This window comes from Cygnus olor, chromosome 1 (assembly GCF_009769625.2).
Source record: "Cygnus olor isolate bCygOlo1 chromosome 1, bCygOlo1.pri.v2, whole genome shotgun sequence".
In the NCBI taxonomy this organism is placed as follows: domain Eukaryota; kingdom Metazoa; phylum Chordata; class Aves; order Anseriformes; family Anatidae; genus Cygnus; species Cygnus olor.
Window position 1 is genome coordinate 153534491 of NC_049169.1, and position 20698 is coordinate 153555188.

Consider the following 20698-nt stretch of genomic DNA (forward strand, 5'->3'; position numbering starts at 1 on the left):
TCTTACTTGCACTGAACAGGGCTCCCTGAGGAATCCTCGAGCGGAGAGAAGAAGCCACAGCTCAGCCATTAAGTGAATCTAAATAATCAAGAGCTACGATCTGAGGCAGAGATAACGGGTGAGCCGTACCAGACTGCTCTGAATGAACATTTTTCAAAGGATGGGCTACAGAGGATGAAGGTTCCCCCTGTGCTCGGCCCGGCAAAGCTGTGTGAATGTTTACAGTGCAAACAGACGTGGATGAATGATTTCCTGAGACTGTATGAGCAAGTTGGACAAGAAGTGGTCCATCAACAAGAGAACCTGCCCGAAGGACAGCAGGGGTCATTCCTGGCAGCAGCTGTAGGCAGCTGGGAGATGACTGACACGATGCAGGCACTAACAGAGACACAAACTTCAAAAAAAACCCACCCTGGACCTGGAAAGGAAGCTCGTAAAAACACCAGGGAAAGAGCATAGCTCACAGCTACCCAGAGGCACCAGCCACCTCAAATAACAAATTATTTGTATTTTAAAAAAAGCTTTTTTTTTTTTTTTTAAATGATCTGAATCAAATGCACTTACAGAGTCATATATCTGAGACAATTCACAGACTGTGACAACTGTAATTTTGCTGTGTTTATACAAGCTTTCACCACAGTGCAGGAGCCATGACCAGATTTCTTCACTTCTGTTACGGAAGACAGCTTTGCTCTGATACATGCAGAAGTGTCACTGCAAATTTCACCCTTCTCCCTGAAGCCATCCATCCTAGGCGCCGTGATCTGTGCCTCCTTTACTGTGTCTGCAGCTGGTAAATCTATTCAACCAACTCCACCTGCTAGAAAAATTATCATGGTAACCCAGACAGCTTTGTCTTGGCACACCAGTGCCATTCCCTTTTCTTCAGCGGGAAGCAACTCGGTCATTGTCTCAACCATGCTTCAGCAGTCAAGTGTGTGCAGGTTCACGACACTTAGAAAAAGCCTTCCTAGTTTTTCAAGATGGGATCTACTGTCTTAGAATAAATCAAAACTAGGCCAAGAAGTAGAAATAATTTAAGGGAAAATGGATCAAATTTGCAGTATGTATGTCATTTGAAGATTAACTTTCAACAAACTAAAAAGAGATTTAAACAGAGACAAAACAAGAGCCCTGCAGAGAGACTGCATTATGCACGCGAGTTTGGAATGGAATGGAGGAAAAACTAATACATGGATAAAAATAAGCTAAATGGTGAGAGTGTGACTAAGGAAGCCTGCAGCATTTGATGAAAAAAAAGGTAGGAAGCAGGTAACAGAACCTGCTTATTGCATTTTTTATGTTTTTTGTTCCTATCCCTGAAAATTAAGTGTTCTGTAAGACATTTAGGCAAAGCAGATGCAGAAAGGAGATACTGATGTCTTGATCTTTCTCATCTGCACTGCTAACATTTTGTACTCCTAAAAACAAACACAGAAAACCATCACTTTAACACAAGCATTTAGGACACGAGATTTTTTTTTCCCCCTTTTCAGGAACGAGTTGTAATGTCCTTAGAAACCTGGCCTTTAAATGGTCCCTGACTGAAAGCAATTTGCTCAGTTTTGTCAGCCTGTCTTCCAGTAAAATGTCAGACACAAAAAGGAACATAACGCTGAGCAATCAAAGAGTTGTTGTGTGCAATCCTTTCCTTTCCACGATGTCCTATGCCTTTCGATTTTCCCTTTATGTTCTTCTTGACGTGCCATAGGCTACTTCCTCTTTCGTGACTAGGTATAACAAGAGCAACTACTGGAAGCCTATTATCTAGTTATCTTGTTAGATCCCACAAGGACTGTGGGAGATAACTTATAAGCAGATCACACACAGTTTGGCCTCTCAGATAGCTATTTCTGCCTCTCATTCTCTAAAATGTGCCAGGTATTTAAGCGAATTGTCAGAAAAGCCTTTTCTTTGTCACTGTCTTCACTCAGGTTATTTTCAGCCGTAAGTATCGTATTTTAGTATTAGTATTTAGTATCTTATTTAATATTTTAGCAAGAGCTATAGGGTTGGAGCCTCTTGTTAGACCAGGGCCAGGCTGCAGCCCCGTATCTCAGCGTGCAGCTCTTCCAGGTGTCAGTGGTGACCAACAGGCATGCCTGATTCTGCTGGTGGTCACTTGCTCTTGTCTTTAGCTTTGGTTATTGCTCTGAGCCTCGAGATGCTGAATATATCTGCATCACCACCAAATTATTTCCTGATGACTACTTTGAAAAGCATGTCTGAATTCGGTCACTGAACATCTATAAGAACACAGAAGAATTATACGGTATAAGAAAAACGCAGCCAGCACGTGGTGGAGGTGCCCTGCATGAATGGACAGAGAACAGCAAAATGCAACCTGGGGAAGAGTTCCCCTACATGAAGAACTTCCCATAATCATCCCAGGGAGCACCGCCACTGAGATGCCGACGACACAGGCAGCAGGAATATAAACATCCATTTCAAAAATTCCTGGTCCTTACCATACCGACCTGCTCTCCCCATTGCTTTGCTAACTCCATTTTGCGTTGCCATGCTGACATTCTTTCAATCGCTGAACTGGATGAAGCTGACCAACAATTTAAGGTAGTTTAAAGAAATAAATTCTATCATCTCTAAACTCTGGGAAAGCGCCAGGTCCTGGATTTTTTTTTTTTTTAAAGCAAATCCAAATATTGTTTGAAAAACTCTGAACACATTGTATCAGCTTTTTTTCTCTTTTCCATGTAACCTCATCCACTCTCCAGTGCAAGGGAATAAGCTTCAAACACTAAGATGTATCCATTCAACCTTTGTATTTATGTTGCTGCTATTCTTAATTTTCAGAAATACGTGGAAACCCCTTGTGAAACATCCCAACGTGAAGTCTGAACTGAAGAGATCCTTGCTGCAGATCACAACAAAAGCGACTCTTTTGGACTGTACTCCTCATGAAATAGAGGCTGCTCCTAACTATTGCGCTATATATAAGCTAACCTATATTTCAATCCAGCCTTTGTGTCTAGTCTGCCTGCCTGTAATATGTAATAGGCAAGCTTGAAGAGAAGCGCACAGTTGAGGGTTTGATCCAGTATGGCAAATCCTATCGACAGTCAATCCATTTCAATGTCCTGCCTCTGATGTGATCGTGCAGAGGACAGCAAAAGCTTCAGCCACCTCCCAGCCAGCTGTGATTTACCTGAGCTTGGGTTCCGAGAAAACACAGATTTCTTCTCAGCCTTCTTAACGTGACTACTTTATGCCCTGGCTTATTTGGATTAAATTTTGATTTTGATTAGAATTACCTTCGCATACAGAGCTATTGATAGGCTCAAACCCTACCTAGCTCTTAAAAAATCAGCAGAAGTATTTGATTCCTTATCTTCTTCTACCAGCAAGTATTGCAATAGAAAAAAATACAATTAATTTCATCAGCTGAGCTTTCAGTTATCTGAAGGATTTTTTAAAGCCCAGAAGGGAGGGTAAAGATTTGAATAATGGCATTAAATGTAAGTAGGGGCTATTGATAGCTTTAAAACTTCTTCCTTATATTGCACTGCTCTGCTAAATGCCTTTACAGCTTCAGAGCAAAAACCAGTATGAAAGAACTGCAGAGGTGTAAGATACAGAAGATGTATTTGATACTGAAATGTAATTCAATTTTAGTGGTTTTGTTGTTGTTGTTTTTTAAGGTTTCAGTGCAGCTATGGCCTTCAAATACAAATTTGGGGCCAAATTACATTTTAGGTGACTGTGTCAACAGAAATTCAGTGCAATGGATTTGCTGCATATCAAATATTGGAAATACAGACAGCCCCATCACATTGTGAAGCAAAGCACTGATGGCATGCTTAGAGATTTAATTAGTGAGGAAACATGGAGCTAAGACTGTTAAGCTTTCATACCTGTCATGCTTGTTTCTGCTCGTTTTTGTGTTAACTGCTAATATTTACAGCCTATATACGTTGCTAACTTGACTTTAAGTTTTGTGACAAATGTACTACTACTATCCACATATATTTTGTTTCTCAACATGTATTTAAATATAATTTTCAATCTGTGCACCTACAAGTCAGTAGTCATCTATTGTCATATCGAGCTGCCAATGTATTTGGACATAGGTGTATTTTTCCTCTTGTAGTAATACTTAACTGCCAAAAACGTGCCAAATGTTTTTGTCAGTTCTTTATGTAATCAAGCAGTCCAGAAACTACTAGTATTTCAGCATATTCAATTTGCCTTAAAAAATAAAGTTGATACACTGGGAATTTGATCAATGAACTCTCAAATAGGCATTTAAATATAAATTTCAGTTAGCTGAGCTTTCACAAGGAAACAATGGAAGAAATTCTATTATTAATACGATATGGAATTTTTTAATACCTGATGGTAAGGAGAACATTTTGAAAAGGGCATAAGGCAAAAGCAAAAAAAAAGCACAGCCCTTCAGGATAAGGTGTCTTCTACAACGAGAAAGCCATTTTTGTAGTGCAGAAGGACATAAGTGTGCAAAAACCAACAGTTCTCACATTTAACACTTTGTCTGTTCATCCCCAGCTTTCCTTTTCCTCCACATTAATCCTCCTTTCCTGCTTGGTGTCCTCATTCCTTTTGCTGCATTCAGTACGTTCAAGAATTGCAGTGGGGCTGTACCTGAAAGTAACTGTCAGGAACAAGTTTCACGGCAATGCATGTTTTTTTCTGGGCTTACAGACGTGAATGAGATAGAATTGAGATCTCAGCATACTCTATTTTTAAGACAGGAGAAAGAAGGAACAGAAACAATAAGAAAATCAATCAATATTTTTCTACGCTTCTCTTTGGTCTGTCACAGCTGAGCTCTTCATCCATCCAGGCAATGAGGATCCTCAGCCTTCCCCCTCACCACGCAGCTGCCTGCCCTTCATCTCCACTGCATCCTGCCAGCCTACCGACTACAGCAGAACAGGGGACCACAGCACACGGATGCAGAGATCGTTCACCCAACAAATCAGGCTATGCAGTGGCAGAAGAAGCTCAGCAATCAAGCCCTCATCTCCCAGGCTCTTGGAGCCCACTCTCAGCAGTCCTCAAGTTTCGCCACCTGAGATCAGGCTCACAGCTTTGCTGGCACAACAGAATAGGTAGCGGCTCTAGGACCTGGCACATCAAAAACATAACTCCCAATATACTGTCGCTACCAAAAATGAAAGGCTTTTCTACAAGATAAGCTCCCAATAACAGATCGTTACTGCAGACAGATCTGTATAGGAGATTGATTTGTTAATGCTTTATAGAATCTGAGTTTGTACTTTAGGTATACACAAAGGTCAATCAGGATAAATAGGCCAAATGGGACTGCAGAAATAAACAGTAAGATACAAGAATTACAAAAACTCCAAACACTTGAAACTATACATGCTTTGAGTTTCACTAATGCATTTAAACGATGCAACAGGGCAATGCAGAATCAACCATAGGTCAAAAAAACATGACCTCATTTTCTGCATTCCAGCTGACTACCAGGCGATCTCTAACTCCCCGTTACAAATTATCCAGCCCTTCTTCAAGTTTAATGGATACACAAGCTGACTTAAGACTTACAAGCAGGGGGTTTGGTTTGGATTCTGAGAATTGAAGACTTAATCAGCTTTAAAGAAGAGAAACTGAAACCTAATTTCAGTTTCTTGATTTTCTAGTTTGTTGTAAACAAAATCTGGTTTTGTTCCCTAAGAAATGACTTCTGTAAAGTAACAGAAAATTTACCAGACCAGACTGAAACACAGAGTGGCCACCTGTAATGGAAATGTCTCCACAAGCTTACCTCTATTAGATACATGCATACATACTGTATACAGGAGACAGAAAAATGCAGTGTAATATTTGGGTCTGGTGTCATGCTTTTTGTTTGTAAGAATTCATGTAACTAGTAGGCATCGCAAACCCCAAGAAAGACTTTCAGAGATTTAAAGCTGAACAGATTTTGCCAGTAACACAGCTTATGAAACATTGAAATGCCTGTCAGCTGTGATAGTCTGTAACTCAAATCCTATATTTTCTGGTAAGCACAATTACAGAGGCCATGTGATCATTCTTAGTGTTAATCCTCCCTTTATAAGAGCATGTGAAACTTACTTGTTTTTCCATGAAGAGAAAATGTTCTTCCTTTAACAAGGAATAGCTGAGGATCACCATCTAACTGTGGTGTGAACTCCATGATCAGCATTATTAAATCAAATCCCTTGGCATTAAAACACAGCTCAGCACTTGCACATCATCTAGCAGTGCACACCAATCTGCTGAAGTTCCCGTGAACTGTGCCTTTTCATCCTGCCACTATCTCCACAAGGACCACAACCACAACTTCCTTTTCCTGAACCTGCAGATTTTGAAAGCTTCATGGAGATGAGCCTTTCCATTTCTTTCAACTCGGGTCTTGCAGGTTACAAACTCCACTTACTTCCTGAAACCAAGGCAGAAGCCTAAAAACCGTGTAACAGCTCTTTCCACTCCTTGGACCACAGTGTTAATCTCTGGAGAATAAAGAGCAAACAACATAATCTACCCGAATCATAGCTATTGATTAGCTTGACATTGAGCTTCTCAAAAAGTGTCTAAGTACAAAAGAAAATTATGCAAATCAAACTTCTTCTGAAAAATTAAAATCTCTACATCAGCTTTAAGTTCAGTCATTCATATCGGAGAATTATCTTCTGACAATGAACACTACTGGCACAATCTTTACTAGGACACTTTTTTTTTTTTCTCCTTAATTATCACTAGGTACGGTGTCTTTTAGAGCTGACTTTTAGTGCTCAGCTCAGAGTTTTTTTCCCACAACAATGCCAACATTCATAATCCAAATTCCGGATCTTACTTCTTCCCTTGTTCCCGATATCCCCAAGAGAAATAACATCATTTTCATAGGGGCTAATGGGAATCAAAGCATTCTTCTCACCGCAGTAACACCAGGTCCTTGTCCATAATCTCACGTTCTCTCACTACCTGCTGAGTGAGAAGCAGCATGGGGCTGTGGTTCACCTTGTGGTTCAGTTATCTGCCAAGCCATACACAACACAACCACTGAACTTGCCTTACACGTTTTCCCTTTGATGGGGTAGTCATCTGCATGTCCCTCCTCTACCAAACCAAGGCTATTAATGAAACTTGCCAGAGCTTAATACCATTGAGAACTCATTCTCAACTAACCAAACTGGGTTAGTTGATCGCTGGCTTCAAAGAGCTCACTGGAAGACAGATGGATAGATACAGCCACCCTATAAACTTCAGTTCCTCAGGAAACCAGGCTAAAAATAGCTGATCACAAAAACACAGGGAACAACTTGAACTCAAATTAACATAAATGCCAACTGGAATGTTAAAATGTGTTGGCTCTTAAAGTATTATCTAAAAAAAATGGGGTGTCAAAGGGTCAAAAACAAAACAGCATTTATGTATACCAACAGAAGAGCATTACTTGACTTACAAGGTCCACAACCAGAACAGGTTACTGTCTAGGGTGACATCAGTGTGGATGAATAGGTAGGAGACAATAAATGACATGACTGAGCAAGGAAGCTTAGCATGCCTCCTGCTCATTAGCTTGTCAGGGGGTAAAGAAAACATCCTGGCTTCAACTCCCTTTAAACAAAAGCGAGTGCTTTCTTGGTTATTATCACTTATTCCTTAGGTTTCCAGAAGATTTTAAAATTCCCTTCAGTCCAAAATGTTAGAACCTATTGGTTTCAACCATGACCTTTTGGCCCAGAGCCTTCAAAGAGTTATGTGAATTTATATTAAACCAAAACTTTTCACAAGCAAAGATAGAATCTCTGAGTTAATATTTGCAAAACCTGGGGTTTGTTTTTTTTTAATGACAGTGGATGAAACCCAACAACCCTTGAGATTCACTGTTTGGGGAATACCAAACATGTTTTAAACAAACTGTTTAAAGTTTGACATCTTCATGGTGATGTCTCATGGTGTATTAGAATCACAGAATTGTTTGGGTTGGAAGGGACCTTAAAGATCATCCAATTCCAACCCCCTGCCATGGGCAGGGACAGGAATTAGGACCTACTGCTTCCTGAACAACCTTATTTCATCTGCTCCACTAGAATAATTTCAGACTTCTAGAATCCACATCTTCTCTCCTTTTCTTCTTTTTAATAAATATAAGTGTATAAAAAAGAATAAAATAGAGAAAGCCTGTGCAAAGTCCTTACAACCCCTTCCCCTTCACTTCAGGAATTTTGATGTTATTTCCCACCAGAAGAAAAATGGTAGGCATTTTGGTTTAAATCTAATGAAACACTAATAATCCTAATTATCTACCACAATCAATAGGAAATTAGGAGCTTCAATACATTTTTTTCTATCTTAGTCATTCACATTCAGCCCTCAGACAGACCAACACAAATCCAATATATAAATAGGCATCCTGATCTAGGCTGGCTAAAAAATCGACAGACCTGGAATTTCCTGGATTAAAACAAACAGAGCTTAGTTCTGACTCAACGAACGCTGCATTTCCCAACAATTCTTTTTCTTTGTTAAAATTCCAACCTACTCAGATACCTAGAAAACCTAGAGTGAGAATCACACCCAGGCAAAATCTAGTATTACTGTCTAAGACTTCGTAGATTCAGATAATGATGTTATGGGGGACTGAGGATAATTCTATTTAATATTTAAAGGTAGCTGCCTGCCCCACAAGAATACATATGCCTTCTTTCATCTGTTTCAGACTCTAGTCAACTGAATGTCAAGTTACTATCTAGAATTAATTTTCTTAGGTTGGACAGTGAAAATGGGATCAAAACGGCAACTTCAATTAGGGTGGAAAAAGTGGCAAGAAAAGCATGAAAGGAAATTTTGTAGCCTGCCATACTTCCCCATTAAAGTTAGGTCACAACAAAAATTGAGGAGAGCTTGGTTTACAACAACTTTAGCAGAGGAAGCACTGTAGCGCCTTTGCACCTATTGAGAAATAACTGCGATAATAACTCAAGCAATTGTGTCCTGGAGAACCATAAAACTGATTTCTTCCAAAGAGAGCAATTTACAAGAGAAAAGAGAACACACTGACCATGAGAAAGGAAAAAAGTGACCTGGAACAGCATTTGGCGCAGTTTAAACACAAAAAGCAGCAAAGAAATTGTATAACTTTGAAGATGACATTGATGTAAACTGTACGTTTTAGTCTAAATACTTTCAACACGTGGGAAAATCTTCATTAAACTACAAGCCACAGAAACATATGTTTTGATTTAGTTTATGTTGCAGCGCACAAACATGAAAGACCACTGCCTGTATTATCCCCAAGGAATTTTCTGGGGGAAAGGCACGCTGTTTATAACATTTCTGCTAACTCAGAAAATTTTAAGATAACTTAGGTTGGGTGGAAGCTCTGAAAATCATCTGGCTCAACTTTCCAAAGCAAGGCCTATTTCAAAGTAAGATCATTTCAAAATTTGGTAAGCATCCTCAGGGCCCTGCTCAGTTAAACCTTTGAATATCTCCTCCAAGCGTAGAGATACCAGAGCCTTTCTGGGCAACCTGTTCTAGTGTTTGACCACCCTCACAGGAAAATAGCTTTTCCTCTGCCACAGTGATGTATTGCTGGCCCATGTTCAACTTGCTGTCCACCACATCCTACTGGGTCTTTTCTGCAAACTGTTTTCCAGACAGTCAGCCCCCAGCTTGTACAGGTGTGCAGGGTAATTCCTCCCAGGGCTACGACTTTGCCTTTGCTGAACTTCCCGAGGCTCCTGTTTCTTCAGCCTGTCAAGGTCAATCCAAAAGGCAGCACAAACAACTGGTGTATTAACTGCTCCTCCTGATTCTGCACCATTGTCAGATTTGTGGGTGGGTTCCACCCCATCGTCCAGATCATTAAAAAGGATGTTAAACCATGTTGCTCCCAGTATTATGCAGCAACTTGCCTCCAGCTGAACTGTGTGCTGCTGATCTTAGAGCACTGTTGAGCATATCAGTTCAGACAGGTTTCAGTCCTTTCAGTCCATCCTATCATCCACTTACCTAGCTTGTACTTCATCGGTCTGCCTTTGAAGATGTTATGGGAGACAGCATCAAAAGCCTTGCTAAAGTTGAGATAAACAACATCCACTATTCTGTTCTCATCCACCATGCCAGTCAACTCCTAGTAGAAGGCTATCAGGTTGGCCGAGCCTAATCTGTCCTTCATAAATCCTCACTGACTATTCTGAATTACCTTCTTGTCCTTCACATCTTCAGAATGGTTTCCAGAATCACATGCTCCATCACCTTCCCAGGGACCTAGGTGAGGCTGATCAGTCTGCAGTTCCCCAGATCTTCCTTTCTACCATTCTCAAAAACAGAAGAGACGTTTGCCTTCTTCCATTCCGCAGGAACCTCCCAGATTGCCATGACCTTTCAAGAACAGCCCTGCAATGACAATGGCCAGGTCCTTCAGCACCCATTTGGTGCCATAGACATGTGCGTGTCCAGTTTGTTTATATGTTCCCTAACTTGATCCTCCTCCAGTAAGGGTGTATCTCCCTTGCCCCAGATTTTCCCACTGGTTTCAGGGACTTCATGGACTTCCTCAAGGCAAATCTTACACCACTGAAGACTGAAGCCAAAGAAGTCACTAAGTAGCAGCCTTCTCCATGTCTGTTGTGATCCAGTCTCCATTCCCATTCAGCAGCAGGCCCGCATTTTCCCTAGTCTCCCTTGTGCTGATGATATACCTGGAGAAGAGTGTCTTGCTGCTCTTCATGTCCCTTGCCAGATTCAATTCCAGGTGGGCTTTGTCTTTTTTAACTCCATCCCTGCTTACTCAGATTTGGACTCTCTATTCCTCCTAGGTCTGCTGCATTTGTTACTGCTTCCACCTCTTATGTGCTTCCTTTTCGTGTTTGAGTTTAGTCAGAAGCTTCTTGTTCATTCATGCAGGTTTCCTGTCTAACTTTGTTTGATTTCCTATGTACTGACATAGGTTGTTCTTGAGCTTGGAGGAGGAGATCCTGATTTTCTCCAAAGAAAAGCAATCAGGATGTTCTCCTCCAAGCACAAGAATGGTCAATCCTGATGCGAGGAAAATGAAGCAAAAGTAATACTAATTCAAAGACACTAAAATCACAATATTTGTTTTCTACTGTCCAAGTAAATTTTTAGAAATATCTCCTCAGGATTTAGGATTTTATCCAGTGATTGTTTAAGGCAAAGTCTGTTCTGGGAGAAGGAACAAAGAATCCCTTCTCTCAGTTAATAATTTGGTTTTGGGGATTGTTTTTTGATGTTGTTGTTTTAAAGGCTGCACAGAGCTGGAATATCTTCTTAGAGCACCCCTTCCCACCCTAACCTTTACCTGAGGTTGAGAGCAGTTGCCCTGAGAAGACTGAGACAGTTTTCTAGTGCGTGTAAAGCCTGCTCAGCTATGTCAAGAATAAAACTGAGAGCTCATGCTTTTGGGCGTGTGCTCCATCCTTAAAAAAGCAAGAATAACTATCTCCCACACCAATGAGGTAAAACAAGGATACATTAGCTAGTGCTTGTGAAGCAGCAGAGTCAACCCTTTCCCAAACCAGATGCCTCCATTCACAAGTTTTAAGGCCCTGTGCTCTACAGCTCTGTGACGCTAGGAGCTTTCAAAGCAACAGTTAACAGGCACAGCAAAGCGTTTTTCTTCTAGCTCACAACTCAGAATTAGTATGTCAACACGACCAAAGAATAACAGAATAAAATGTGTTAGTTAAAAATTGAGTGAAGCCTCCGTATCTACGTTGTTTGTTGAGAACTAGGAAGATGAACAAGAACATGATTAAGATGACGCACAGCACCTTGTTACTTAAGTCATTTTCCATGACTTCACGAACTATTATTGTTGAAAAAATTCAGAGACAAATCCAGGGTCAGGGAAACAGCCTCAGTGAAATGAACTGTGCATATTTCAAAAAGCCTGGTACATTAACAAGTAAAATGGTGCAACAGCAGAAAAATATCATGAAACTTCAATAATAGGTGGAATGAACTTTTCATACCACCACAGATCATCACTCTGTGCAAGCAGTGTTTTTTTTATGTAGAAGTTTATCTTCTTTGCTCTAGCTTATATCACCCAGTAAGGGAACGATGAAAAAACAAAACAACCAACAGGGCAGAACAGAACAGGACTGTGCTCTATGTGCTGAACAGATACCAGTATAAATTGTTCCTGTGCAACCAGGATAGCTTTCCCATGCCGACCACTTCCGAAGTAGACACGACTCTGAATCTGGCAGCAGTAACCTGAACTGCTCCTCGCTTACCATGTTGGAGGAGAAAAGTCAGCCCAGTAACAACTTGTCCTTTCACAGGCAAGAGACAGAACGATGTCTCCACATTTGGGACCCTTGACAAGGTGGGGAAGGCACCTAAGAAAGGTGGAGAATATTCACACAAATGCTGCAAGTGGAGTTTTTCATTTTACAGCTGTCATATATTCCTACCAGGAAGGTCAGAGAAAGTGTAAAAGCTTGAAAAAGAAGGATTTTTAGGAACATAAGAACTACCATGATGATTTTTAAGTCTTTCCAACTGGACGTTTAAACTCTTCGGTTTGGCAAATTTGAGAATATTTCTGCAATTGCTTTTTATTTTTTTTCCAAAGAAAGCTTGTAAGTTGAAAAGGCAACAACAAGCTCACATTTTTTTAATTATTGCGGTTTCCATTTTTCTTTTCCTGTTTCCTCCTGCATGTGATTTCAATATTTGAATGGTTTTGATGAATATTCAGTCACAATCCCACAGCTGCTCGGTGAGTGGCTGTGCAGAAAGCCACTGGCATCTGCCTGGCCACATCAGCTGCTGAGCATGACCTATGCTTAAACGATGCTCAGATGCATTCCTTTTAGAGGGAAGTTCCTCAGGTGGTTAACACACACTTAATAGATAAAAATTTCTTGAGGCTTTCTTTTTCTCTTTCATACTTTTGAACAGCATAAGCCAGCTGAACATCTGGAAAAAAAATCAAGAAAAATCAGGAAGCTCAATCCTTCAAAAGGTAGACAAGGGAGAGTGATGAAAAGCTATTCCGCTGATGTGTCCACTGTAAGAGCTTATTAATTTAATCATACCATCCTGATAAACAAAAACTGATTGCTCATGATCATTCTAAGTTAATCTTTAGAGCTGTGTCTTGAACGTGTCCTAAAGTTCATACCAAAGTCAGAAGAAATGTAATGTGGCTTGACTAATGTAACAGTTTACTCACCAATTGTTTGTTTTTTTTTTTTTTGTTTGCTTTGTTTGTTGTTGTTGTTATTATTTTAAATAGGATCTTTCTGCTTTGCTAAGCCCATTGCATCTCTTGGGTTAACACAGCTGAGTTCTTGTAAGAGGTTTAGAAGCTGCTAGTTAGTGAGCAGTTACACAAACACTCAAAACCCACGGAGTGCAGCCTTGCAGTTTGCTCTGGACTGACGATGTAGAAGTTTCCTTTCCTACAGCATTTAGTTGGCAGGCTGAGCAAACAAGAAATCCTATGTGCTATTGAGTTGCTGACGTTACCAATATGGTGTTTAATACAGACGGCTCACTGAAAGGTTGGCAAGTCTCTGCACAAGGACTGCATCAGCTTCAAGTACTGCCTCGTGGTGAAACCAGAGCCACAAAGACAATGTAAAGGCTTGTGTGAGCAGTAATTGAATTCCCTCTGCTTCATGGAGTATAAGATACTGAGCACTTGCTGGTATTTTCTGTAGAGAGCTTTGGCTCTGAGCTGAGTTTACTGTCTCCACTCCTGAAGGCCATTCAAACCCCACTATGTGTACCAAATAGTGGGTTCAGAGGACAAATCACTCTCAGTGGCCACTGAAATCCATTTCTTTATCAGCACCAAAAAGACAAAACGGCAAAAGAGCAGGTTTCACTACGAAGCACTACCCCTTCACACAGCTTCTGAGAGACAGCGTGGTGGAATAACATTGGTGACTATGAGTATGCAGTAACAGTTCCACCCACTTCCATGGAATAACTTTTTTCTTTTTTCTTTCACTTATGAGTTGGGAATCTAAATTTTATGACTTCTTTTTTCTGATGAACTAAAAAGCCTTGTAACATGTCAAAATAAGGCATAGCTGGGTGCAACATCTTGGTAGCTCTCTGTAGTAACATTTTCCCCAGGCACTGGCTATGTTGGCTGGCTGAAGATCCTATATCTAACATGTGGCAGAAAAGAAACCTAAACAGATACTACCAAAAATACTTAATTAGAATATTCGAATAGGTTTTTATGAGATAGGATAAAGTTTACACAGATATTTTGAGATAAAAATTACGCATATACTTAGGAGCTCTTTCTGATGACAAGCTGTGAGTGCTCCCTTTTAGTTTGTATTTTTAAAGCAAATCTCATGGGAAATGACATTCTGGCCTTCAGGCACTACAGTGAGTTCAGCTAATTAATAGGCTAAATTGATTTTTCTTCTTAAAGGACGCTTGATTTGATTGATTTGGAAGAAAAAAGTGACACTGCTGATAGCATTAGCAGTGTGAGATTTTAACTTTGGGGGAGAGACACAGCACAGCAGTGTACTGAAAAGAGCAGAGCTTTTCTTACTGCCGTATTGAATGCTTTTTTACTTAGATGGCCCACCTGCTAAACATTTTTCAGACGTTAGAAGCTCCTCTAAATCACAGTGGTAACACAGGAAAGAAGACCGACTCCAACAACAACAACAGGATTCAGAACTGCTCCGCTCATTTGTTGTTTCCTAGACAGGTGTGTTGAAATATATAATAGCCATGGAAAAAATCAGAATATCTCTTTCTGCCTTGATATTTAGTTTGCCCATTAGAAACAAAATTAGACTTGGCTAATAAGATATACACTGTTTATCTTTTAATTGGTGTGCAAACAATTAATGCCTTTTACACAGAGCTGCCTAGGGTCATTCATCAGTTGCATCAACACACTTTTTTTTCACATCATGTTTTCCCTTCCTGAAGTACATGAATTAGCTAGAAAACAATAATAATAATAAAAACTTCTAAAGATACTGATTTCTCAGGTACCTATTAGAGAATATTTGTTTTTTATACTTACAAAATTATATCTATAACCAAGTCTAACAAACTACTGTGCGAGCCTTCCCGTGGCCCTTGCCCAAATACATATTTTATAAGCTGTGAGAAAACCCAAACTGACTTCTCAGAATAACCTAATTTTGCTCTGTGTGTGTTCTATATCGTACTGCATTTCCAAGCAGAGGCTTAGTATGCCCTGCTTACACTCCCTCACGCATAAAATGTGAATATGGGAATGCCTAGTGGCATTCCTGCAGAGACCAGAAAATTCAAAGTGAAGCTCAGGAGTTAGTGAGAAGTTATTTATTTATTTAAACACTCACGTATGTTCTCTGAGAAGTCGCTGCACTAAGTAAGACAGCAGAAAGAGAAGATGGCTACAGAAGCACTCAAGACAGCGTATCACTTTACTGAGCTTGCTGTTCAACCATGAGTAATTTTGCAGCTTTGCAAGGGGAAGGATGGACTAGACACAAGCAAGGAGCTCCTAACCAACCCGCTGACTCTGAAGCAGCATGCCAGGACCACGGATCCCCTGGGAAAACGGACTGAAGCCCATGGTCAGTCAATGTGCTGCAGCAGCCCCCATTTCCATCCCCAAGCCCACTTTCCAACCTACATCTTTCTCCACACCTTGTGACCTACTGCAGCCCACAGCTTTGGTCTCCTTACCTTTGGTCTGTCTCGGATACCACAACTAATACAGCTTTCCTGCTTGCAGCCCTCCTTGCACGCAAGGCAATGCCAGGAGAGTACAAAGAACAATTTCACAATGCTCTTCAGCATCTGACAGTTGCCAAGGCTGCTGTCAACAGCAGCTGCTTTACACTGGTGGTAGAGTCCTGAGGAATGCCAAGGTTTGTGCCTCTCTATTTCACGTTTTCTGTGGAAGGGGTGGCCATACCCCGGTAGCTACCTTCCGTGTTCCCACCAAGGGAGCTAAGCCTCAGCAAGCGCAAGGAGATGCTCTTCATGGAGAGAAGACTGAGGGAGGCCAACCATCAAGACAAGAACTATTCACCGGGGCATGGCTGCTTGTCAAAGCACCTGCAAACTAAATGTCAAAACAAATAATTTTATCTGTCAGTTGTATTCCTCTCCATTGCCACAATGCAGAGAGAGAGTTACTATAGAAATAACAGTTATTCTTAATAAAATAAGTTTCTTCAAAAGTTCTTCCTCCATTTAATGTTATTTGCTGTGGCATAAGAAAGCCCCACCACTGTTCCCAAACTGTGAACATTACTTAAGAAAGAAATACACAGGGGTAGGTCAATGACTAACAGAGATACTGATTGCACTGAAATACAACAATTTGCAAAAGGAAAGACGGAATACACTGAAATGTTCACTAAACCAAATACACGTCAGAAATTTCTGTGAAATTGCAAACAGCCTGATAGATATTCTCAAAATAATTTGTACAGTTTAATTGACACGTATCTTGTATGCGCATAGCAGGGAATAAAGTCATCCTATCGCTTCCATAGCAAAACAATCATAGAGTTTTCTTTCTCTTTACCACTTACAAACTACAACTGTGTGAGTTTTCCTCCTTTTTGTATATGAACTCAAGATAGGAGAGAATATTCTGATGGAGACTGATGTGGGAAACATTCAACCAGAGAGGCTGCCCCTCAGACACAAGGGATTACACAAGTATTCCTCATGCATATATTAGTCACCAGATAAAAAGCTTTTGTAAAATCAATATACAGAAAGAGAAACCAACATACCGCTTTCTAAAACAGATACTTTCCCAATCCTCTAGCTATGCATGCCCTTATTACTAAAAATGCTGATCCGCATGTATTTAAATTCACTGCCTGAGTAGTCCTTTGCAAACAAACTCTGCAGTTATTTACTAACACTTCAAAAAGTTTTGATTCTAGGCATTTTGTCATCTTGAGAAAGGCAGGCTGTGTCTAAAGACTGCTGCTAACAGTAATACATCATAAATAAATAGTGAATTCCAGTGTAAGTCCTCAAGAGGAAAGCAAGACTAGTTTCAGTGCAACCTCTGGAAAAAAGTGCCCGGTGTATCATCCAAAATCCCTGCTTGGGGATTTCTAACGCTGCTCAGTGTTAAAAAGCACATCAGCAATGTCCAACCAAAGGCTATTTCTTGAACACTACTTCTTGGGGCAGAGAGACAGAGATTTCAGGAGACATTACTGCCCACTCCACGTAGCCACAGTTGCTGTTTGGTTTCCATGCTCCTGCAAGAACGACTGAATATCATCACAGCCAACACCATGGGCACAGGTAGAACTGGGGTTAATGTAATACTAAAGAATTTGCCAGTGGAGTTTTTATTTGCCTTTACAGTACTCAGCTTCTCCATTTCTTGCTAGGAAATTCTCTCAAACTGTACAAAAACAAGGATTGAGATAAAAAGCCCTTTGATTTTTCACTTTGATTAATCTTCAGTTTCAGTGAAATAGAGGTGATAATCATTACAGACAGAAGTTGCACGTTAAGCTAGCTTCCTCCTAAAAGGAGCAATCCCGAAGAAAATCAATCGGATAGTTCAAGTGCTTAATATCTAACAGGAGTAAAAATAAATCTTTTTGCTTTCTCTGCTCACTGTAAAATGCAGCTGAAGACCATTTCTTCCTTGAGCCAACGAATTTGAATATTCATGGGAGAAGAAAGACAGATAAAAAGCACAGCCCTGCTGAGTATGAATTTGCAGCTTAGTAACAGACTTTGCAAGTTACCTTACAAATTCTCTTCTCGCTTTCAAAAGAGGTTGTCTAAGATGTTGCCTGGATATCCTGTGACTTTTTATTGTTGGTGAGATTGGACCATAGGACAAAAAAAACCCCACACTTTATTAGATTTTCACCTTCAGTGAAATTTTAAAATGAGTCAGGTCTAAAAACTGTATATAGCGTGCCTTACTTAGCATACTCTGGTTATTATATGTTGTATAATTATATTCCTTGATCCTTGTCATGCCTGAAATCATAGACAGAAACTAGAGAAATGCAAGCTGCGTTTACAATGCTGTATTTCCCAACTGCTTTTACTGAGTTTTCCCATCCTCCGGTTGCATTCTGCTAGCTTTTCACATAGAATTGATAATAAAAGACGTAACCACAACCACCTGGTTACATATTCAAATTAATTCAATCCAGATATAAATAGCCTCAACATAAAAACATGAATCCACAAACTGCTGAGAATTCAGCATCTTAGTTCACTGCTGGGATTAATTTCTTTTCAACAGACGGGTTGTCTAGAGAATACCCGTAATGCAGTAAATGAAAACATGTGTGTTACTGCCAGCAGTGAGAATTCATGACATTGTAACTGATAGATATTCCAAAAACAGAAACGTGGTGGGAAACCAATGGCTTGGCAGTCACTGGAACGGGGAACAAGAACGATAAAGCTAAAGATTCCTGTTTAAGGCCATACTTTCCCCTCACTTGAAATTAACGTTGTTTCACATGGAGCTTAATCTGTGGGATATTTCCAGATAGAAATGCCTCAAGACCAGAAGACCCAGACTTTTGCCCAGCTGCAAAAAATGGGCTATGTATGAATTACAGGGAAAAAAGACTTGCCAGTCCCCTAAGTAATAGAAAAAGTATACACCTCAGTGGTTAAAACACAAATATTTGTGTGCATTTTTAAAAACCACAGAAGCAGAAGCAGCCTGAGTATTTTATATCACCCTGTTCTACAGATAACTCAAAAGAATTGTATTAGAATTTTCTTAATACTTTTAATGGCAAACTATTCAGGTAGAAGGATACAGAATGCTTTACGAACATTTAACTTTGAATAACTTGTCTGACATAAGTTGACAACAGCTGCTAACAGTATCAAATTAGAGAGATAATTTGTCTTGTGATTGCATTTTTGGTTCCCTTCCTTTGTAGGGCATGTAAGTACGCTCTTCATTTCATAAGTCTGTGCATGCACATTTTTGACAGTCACAGTGCACCTGCCATTCAAGAATTTTCATCTGTAAATGCCATCAGGTACCAAAGTGGAACAGAAGAATCTGACTACAGACTGAAAATGCAAAACAGCACGTTAGCTGCTGATGCCAGCTATATTTCTGCTTGCATTCAAAACAGCAACTACTGACTGTTAAGTTCAAGGTTAATATGTCAGTAATAATCAATGTAGTTAGCAATCCAGCATTTCTGATTTACTAAAACCATTACTCAGAGTGTTTGCAACAAAAATCTTTGAGCTGGGCAACTTTGGGTTCTTGGAATAGAATTTCTGTAGTGAAGAGGCACTTACATTCCTGCATAGCACTTTGTTCTTGCTAGCTGGGAAAAAAGAGAAAGTAAAAAAAAAAAAGCAGCATTGAAGGCACATTAAACAGAGTGGGTCTGAGTAAATGTTATGAGTCAGAGACAGTTTATTGAATAAAAGCATCCCAAACAAAGGGCACATGAGATAAACCCACGCTTAGTATGGATCTAGGGGACAAAGTACTACCTGAGCCTAAATATGTATTTGTCAGATGGTTTTGCAGATTATGAAGCTCATCCCGTGGGATTACAGTGCTTCCAGATATCTTTAACTGTTAGAAATGAATGTGAAGACTTAATCTTTTGCAAGGAACAGTGCTGAAATATCCATAATTTCTCATATTAAAGAAAATGGTTATTTTGTGATTACTGTACTCAGCTGAGCCCCAAGGAACCACTAATAAAAGAAATCTGGTATAAAAATTTGTCACCATTTCAAATCATATCCATTAGTCTCTTTTCTTTTGCAAAGGGTGAACGCAAGTAATGAGAGAACAATTCCCTCTTCCCTGTATGGATTACAAATCTGAAAATTAAGCAGGAACTTTCTATCCCCATCCACAGCTGCTGTGTCTAGCATCACAAGTCAGCATAGTTCAGGAGTTTTACGGTATGCTTCACTGCTAACTCAAAATGCAAATAACCATTTTCGACGCTAACACTTAAGTGTTGAAAAGCATTTTGTAAAACTGATGTTTTATAATAGCATCAACAACGAAAGCTGTGCCTGTTCAACCATCTTCCAAGCAGTTTAAAAATGCAAAATCTCACAACGCGTTAATTTCTCCAATGACTTACACTGAGTCCTGTAACACAATCTCCTTTCCTGGTTTGCTTTTTTTGTTTAATTGTTTGCTTGTTTATTTTTGTAATGCCACATTCTCAAAAAAAAAAAGTCATCACTTAAAATAAAATCTGAAAGACAGCAATAGGTGTGCAAGTCTATAAAGATTTCTGGTGGTAATTCTGCTTTGTTTCAAACAGCGTGTGGCATTCAGCCCACTTAGCTCTACAGAGGAACTGGCTCAAGTGTCAAAGGTTCCTATCCTGTTGATGACAGGTACCTTTGAAGCCTTCCTGATAAAAGACCCTGATCTCCCAATTTACCTGTATTTTTATGTTCCGCATGCGGCAGGAGCTGAAATGCAGTTTCATCCCTCAGCTCTCGGCTCACAGGAGCGGGTTGTCAACTCCTGAGAATTCACTGGCGGAGTAATAAAAGTAACCTAATGCATTCAGTGAGATTTCCTTTCCAGCACAACAGCCCTCGTGCCATTGCCATGAAGTGGTAGTGCATACACGGGGCCCTGAAGAGCAATTGTCGCTACAGGCATGAATGATCTGGAAATTTGTAAATTCCTAAAAGTGTGCGGCTCCATCTCTCTGGAAGGAGCAGATCATCACTGCAGGAATCTTAAACCATAGTC

The 20698-nt window shown here is 40.0% G+C and overlaps 1 protein-coding gene and 2 long non-coding RNA genes across 9 annotated transcripts in view; 1 reads left to right on the plus strand and 2 right to left on the minus strand.

Moving 5' to 3' along the window:
* Nucleotides 1-20698, minus strand: part of FARP1 (FERM, ARH/RhoGEF and pleckstrin domain protein 1) — a 209247-nt gene that overhangs the window by 126533 nt on the left and 62016 nt on the right. The window lies entirely within an intron of this gene.
* Nucleotides 1-20698, minus strand: part of LOC121060522 — a 50467-nt gene that overhangs the window by 25144 nt on the left and 4625 nt on the right. The window lies entirely within an intron of this gene.
* Nucleotides 12615-17787, plus strand: LOC121060516. Of its 2 annotated transcripts, none has more exons than XR_005814833.1 (3): nucleotides 12615-12970; nucleotides 14555-14689; nucleotides 15335-17787. It is a non-coding gene; the product is annotated as an uncharacterized LOC121060516 (long non-coding RNA). The 2 variants fall into 2 exon arrangements; XR_005814834.1 differs by having other exon boundaries at nucleotides 15440-17787.